Source organism: Nipponia nippon, unplaced genomic scaffold (assembly GCF_047370975.1).
Source record: "Nipponia nippon isolate SJK-2023a ecotype South Korea unplaced genomic scaffold, ASM4737097v1 scaffold_1, whole genome shotgun sequence".
Lineage (NCBI taxonomy): Eukaryota > Metazoa > Chordata > Aves > Pelecaniformes > Threskiornithidae > Nipponia > Nipponia nippon.
This window is the reverse complement of record NW_028262290.1, coordinates 117,260,721-117,266,720: the sequence shown is the minus strand read 5'-3', so window position 1 is coordinate 117,266,720 and position 6,000 is coordinate 117,260,721.

The following is a 6,000-nucleotide window of genomic DNA, read 5'->3' as shown; positions in this document are numbered from 1 at the left end:
GCGCGTCTGCACCACCAAGACATTTATCCCTTCCTTCACCTGTCACTCTCTGAGGATGTTCAGTCTCCATAATCCTCCACGTGCTTGGGTTTAGAGAAGGTAAAGCACACAAGTTTTGGAAGAAAAGGGCACTCAGGCACCACAACCAGCTAAGGTCTTCGTATCACATCTGTCCACCGCTAGCTGCCTGAATAACCCTGCCTGTCCTAGAGGATCCTGCAGCACAGGTTCAGGAGGGGCTCGAGTACAAGGCTAGTGTGCCTTCAGCAGTCTATTTTTTTCTCCTTTTTCTACAGAAAAAAACCCCAAAACAAGGCTGTTAACCAATGAAGTGCAGCAAGGCAATCATTCCTCAAAGCCCTAACCGTTTGCTGACCCATACTTGGAGATAAATGTGATCTTTCTAGAAAACGTGAGCATAGTGCCCAGGGGTGCGTTGCACACGTGAAATGATCTGCAGGAATAAAGCACGGCTGCACTTCAGCTCTGCCAAAGGGGGTGGGCACACCGAGAAACAGCGTGGCTCAGAGGGTTTCTGCTCATCGCTCCATTTCCTAACAGCTCAGCAGCATGTGCATACGCTCCTCTTCTGTTTCAAAGACACCATGGTCCTCTCTGCCATGGAGGAACAGCCCCAGCCTGACCCATTCCTGAACGTGAACGCTGATGCTGAACTTACTGACAGACAACTGTGGAGGCTGTTTTAATAAAAGAGGAGATGATGATCCAAAAGGAAACACCCGTTTTAGTACCCCCCTCTTGACCCAGCACCCAGCTCAGGGCAAGGGTTGTGCAGGACCTGGTGGACCAGCAGCTAGGTTTGTGGCTGTCTGGGCAGGTTTCAGTCCTTCAGGAAGGCCACACGATGCGGGAGCTTTCTGCATGTTGAAGGGGCACATCTGACGCCTGCCTCTGGGATGGATGCTGCCAGACTGGATGCAAATCCTTGATGAATTCTAACACACCACAGAGGACGAGAGGAGATTTCATTTGGGATCTTCACAAAATGTGTGTCTTTTGCAGCAGCACGGGGTGGATGCAGTGTGCTGTATTCCTGGGCCAGTGACAGGCTGTGGCTTATTGCCACCAACTAAAGTGAACTCAAACACAATTTGGTTAAAAACGTACACATCAATAGGTTCTCTTGAATTCATGACTGAAGCCATGCTGAAGCAATATCTCAATTATCCATTTCTAAGTTAACAGCAGCAGACAACTATTGGACCAGCAGCCAGCAAATATGCAACACACACTAACAGGCATGTATCAAGTACAGCAATTGTGCACAGGAATTTGGCCCCTTAGGCAGCTCTGTACCTCTCATCTCCTAAATAGAGATGACAGCCGGCCCGAACACAAGGAACATGCAGCCCCAGCAGCACCGAAAGTGCTGGGGAGCTGCGAAATGCCCAGGCATCACCCAATGCAGCCAGGAGAGAGGCTCACAAGCCACCCCGTGCGGTAGCTGGGACTGAGGCTGACACCTGGGACACCACAGACATCGTGCTCAGGGGAGGCGTTTCAGCAAGCCTGAGCGAGAGAGGAGCAGGCTGCCTGCAGCATTTGCGCAGAGCTTGTGGCAGCACATCCTCTGGTGCCCGCGCTGGCTGACGCAGACACAGCAGCACAAAGCGCCCTCGGAGCCGCCCCTGCTCCCTGGACCTGTGGCACGGGTGGCTTCACAAACCTTCCTGGGGTCAGGCTTTGTCCCCAGCCGGAGACACCAAAGGGCGCCTCTGCTTGCAGCTCACCAGGCTCCACCCCAGGCTTTTCCTATGGGGGAAGCACTGGCCAGAGGAGACGAGATGTCAATAGGCAACAATGCACAGCATTGGCACAGGCCACTGGCACCTCATGCGCAGGGGAGAGACAAGGCCAAACACCCCTGTCAGGAGACACTGGCTGTGCCCTGCATGGCAGCGGGAAGCCCTGTCTGAGGGGAGCCCAAGAGCAAGGTAAATTTGCCACCAGCCCTGGCGGGAAGGCGGCCAGTGGCCCCCCATTCGGAGGAGTGGTGTCAGTGGGAGAGGAAGAGGAAGGTGCCCAGGTGCCTGTCTGAAAATGGCAGGTGCCATTTTCTTCCCTGCCCCTGCCTTCCTTCATGAGTCTTGCAAGGACAGACTGAGCCCCTCACTCCCTGTCCTGCCCTGAGCACCGCGGCTGGCTCTCACTGGGGAGCAAGCAATAGAAATAAATGGCTTGCTCTGAACAGAGCTCCAGAAGAAAACTGGACCTCAAGGCATGAATGCTTGTGCAGCATGTGAGGATGAGCACAGCAACAGACAAAAAGGAAGGACGCAGCCATGGCCAATCGCAGACTACCAGCACACTGCAAAAGTATTGATTGTCCCTTGTGTTTGACTCATCACAAGCCTTGACTGCAGCACCCAGCAAGGCAGAGAGATGTACGTGTCAAGAAGTGTTTGCAAACCAGCTGCCGGAAGGCAGCACCTTTCCTACGCGACAAGGGATGGAGGAAATGGGTCTTGTTCACTAACGCTCAGGTATTCAACTGGGCTGAGAGCAAAGAGCAACGCTGGGTGGTTTCCTTGGGTCTTTTGTCCATGCTCACTGCAAGGCAGTCTGCATTTCTCCTCGCCTCGCTTGTAACATCTGCTTCTGTGTCTTTGCACCCATGCACCTCTTGCACCATCCACGCAGATCTCGGCGTCCGGTGTCCCCAACACCGTGCTGTCCCAAGGGGTGCTCAGCCACAGCAGTGCAGAGAGAGGGGTGGTGCTGGGGCAAATGTACCTTGCAGCTTCAGCTCTTATGAGCAGCAGGAGGGAAGGAGAGAGGAGAAAAAGGAGGGAAGGAGGGAGGAAAGAAATTTCTTTTTTCAGCATTTTGAATGGCAGCTTGCCGGAGTGCGGCTGTGCGGCTGTTCCTCCTGCTGGATGAGCCCAGGAGGGAAGGGATGTGGTTACCCAGCCAGTGGCTTCTTGCCCATTTTCTCGGGTCTTACTGTTATGGTTGGAGCCGACCCCACGAGCAGCACAGCCTCAGCGATGCACTCTGAGTGATGGGTGTAACTCAGGTACACATTGAAACAGGCAGATCCGAGGGGCTCACATGCTCATCACCCATCCCAGGGGAGGAGGACACCTCCCCAGGAGACCTGGGGCTGAGCCCCTGTCACCTCTCCAGGGCAGGAGAGCACTGTCTCCACCTGGCAGCTGGAGCAAGGGGAGGCTAACGAATGGCACAGGAACCCAGATGTGGTCACCAAGGCATGAGTGAGCCTAAGCACTAAGATGTTTCAATGCCCTTATCCCTTCAGTGTTATTTCTAACGTGAGGATAAATGTTTCTCTTCACTTTTAATACCTGTTTGGGCTGCAGTCCTTTATCTTGCAGAAAATGTGCAAGCCTTCAGCTTTCTGTGGCTCTTCACCAGTCCTTGGGCTGAAACATTTTCATCCCTAGACATAGCTTCTCTCTCTCTCTCTCTCTCTCTCTCTCTCCCTGGGTAATTTTTGCCTCCCCACCTTTTTAATGAAGAATAAATGCATCTCCCATTGGTGGCTGAAAAGGCCAGAGCTGGGTTGTCTCCTTGCATCTCTCCCGGACAGTGACATGAAGGGATGAGGCTCCCTCTGCTGGGTTTTCTTTCAGAAATGAGGCACAGAAATTATCTCTGTGAAGGGCTGTGTGTGTATCTGATCAGCTGGTGCCCAGACCTGCACCAAAAGCTGCCCGATGGGCTCTGGGCAGGCAGCAGCTCTGCCGCATGAAAGCATGGGAGGAATGGGATGCTGCTGTGGCAGGGATGTGCCTCCAGAAGTGCCTCCACGCAGCTGACAGAAAAGACAAGAGGAGAGGTTTGGAGGAGAAATTAAGAGAAGGGGCAAATTAAGAGAAATTAAGAGAAGGGTCAGGGTTCAGTGCAGTCACAGCTATGGTGTGTGTTGTGCTGCTGAGCCATGCAGAGCAACTCTGCATCAGAGAGCTCCAGTGGGACCCAGGGGCTCCGTCCCTGCTCACTGCCCAGCTTTAACGAGGATTTCTGAAGGATACAGCCTGAACAATACAGCTCCCGGCTCCATGGCACACTACTGACAGTGTGGTGAAGGTCACAGCTGCCTGGGTTTTGCTCCTGTCCCTCCACTTGAAACAAACGCAGAAGAACTTGGCAGGGCTTCGGGCTGGAAGAGCTCTTTCTTGGGACACGAGCCATCTGGGTGCTGCTGTCGCTTTGCTTGGGGAAGCAGCGCAAGTGTCCATTGTAGCTGCACCCAGCGACACGGTGCCATCACCGTTCAGCCGCAGCTGGTGCCTCCCGAGCTCAGCACCCTTTGGGAGCATTTCAAAGGCACCATTCAGGCTTGTAAGCTTTCCAGGGTTGAAGTCTGCTCCTTGGAACAATAATTTGTATAAGCTTTTGTTGTGTCTTCAAAGCGAAAGCCAGTCATGATGCAAACAGCCCTGGTTTACAGTCAAAGTTAGTTGTATGACCAAAACATCCCAGCAGGCGGTCTGCATAGCAGAGAGAGTCAAAACAGGACTGTATCTGCTCTTTTATCATCAATATATGGATGCTTGCAAGTTTGTGTGGACATAGCATCTCCATAGACTATTCTCCACACTAGCCCTTTTTCTCCCTATCTACAGGGAATTAAATCCTCAAGGGACATTTCTGCTACAACTCCAAAACCTCATTCTGCTTCTGCTTACTCATTCTAGCTCTGCCACGGTCTCAGCTGTAACTGCTTTCCACTTGGGCAAAGCAATAAATCAAACAAAAAGAAACATGCGACTCCGGCGAGTCTCTGAAGTCTGCAGAGGGAAGCCCTGGTGTCACAGCACTGGGAGCAAGGAGGTTGCTGGGGTTCCCTCTGGTACCCCCAGGCGGTTACACTTGCCCATCAGCCCTGCAGAGGGGACTCCAAAGAAGCCGTCGAGAGCCAAGACAGCCCCTTTCTGTAGACAACCACCAGCAGCAGGCTTTCCCACAGGGCAGCAAAAGCAGCATGCGCTGGGGAGAACGGTGTTTTGATCCTTCAGGCCAGACATTTCTTTATCAAGTGCTTTAGACCACAAAGCTTGAACTTGCCAGTGCTGCTGTGCAGCCTGCCTCCCTGAGCTGACCTGGCAGCCTGGCCACAGAGCAGAAAGAGATGCTGCTGGTGTAGAAGTACCACTGGTCTCCCCAGATGGTGAGAGAAATAAGTTTTCAAATTCAGAAGGCAACTCAGAGGGAGATGGAATAAAAAGAAGAGGGGCTTTTTCCCCTCTTAACCCACTGTATCCCTGCAGAGCACATCCTTTACTCCTGGTTTCCTCCTCTGAAACCCTCCTGTGCCTCGCAGTCGGGAAGTCAGAAAGCTCTGCCTAGCCCTTCCAAGGAAAAGTCTCTCTGGTTATGAGGGACAGAATGTCTCTTTCTTTTTATCTTGGAGAAACATAGATGCTTTTCCTCCATCATGCATGGACCAGAATGAAAGTCTTTCCAGCAGCTTTCTCAGATTTTCATATCCCTGAGCTGTGTCCTGAATACCAGAGGGTGAACAGAGGTTGAAGATGGGGAGCAGAGATATTTCTTGGTGTTGCAATTGCCTTTCAGGTGGTGTTCATTTCATACCTATTCCTCTTGCACTAGAAGTGCACACCATGACAATGAGCAACACTCTTATCTAGGGTCATCGCTAACAGCAGAATACAACAGAAAGCCTTTTCTGTCTCCCGGGGAGATCTGTTGAGGACATCCGTGAGTCAGCCTGACTTGGTTTCTCTTTATTTGAAGTCCTCCAGTTAAAACCTGCGTGGGTACTTCTTTCGGCAAACCTCATTTCTTCACAAGCGTAATAGCCTGCTCTGCGTTTGTTCCAGTTTAATTCTGAGCAGTGTGGGAGAGATGGAATTGATGACTGCCTTCAGGGAAACCCAGCTGCAAGGAGGTCTTTTCTGCCCGGAGGCAAGTGATGGCTGGGCACTGTCTCTCCTGCTGTTGCATGGGCAGTCCTGACCCTTATTTGCAAGGTTTTTGACTGCAAAGAGCAAT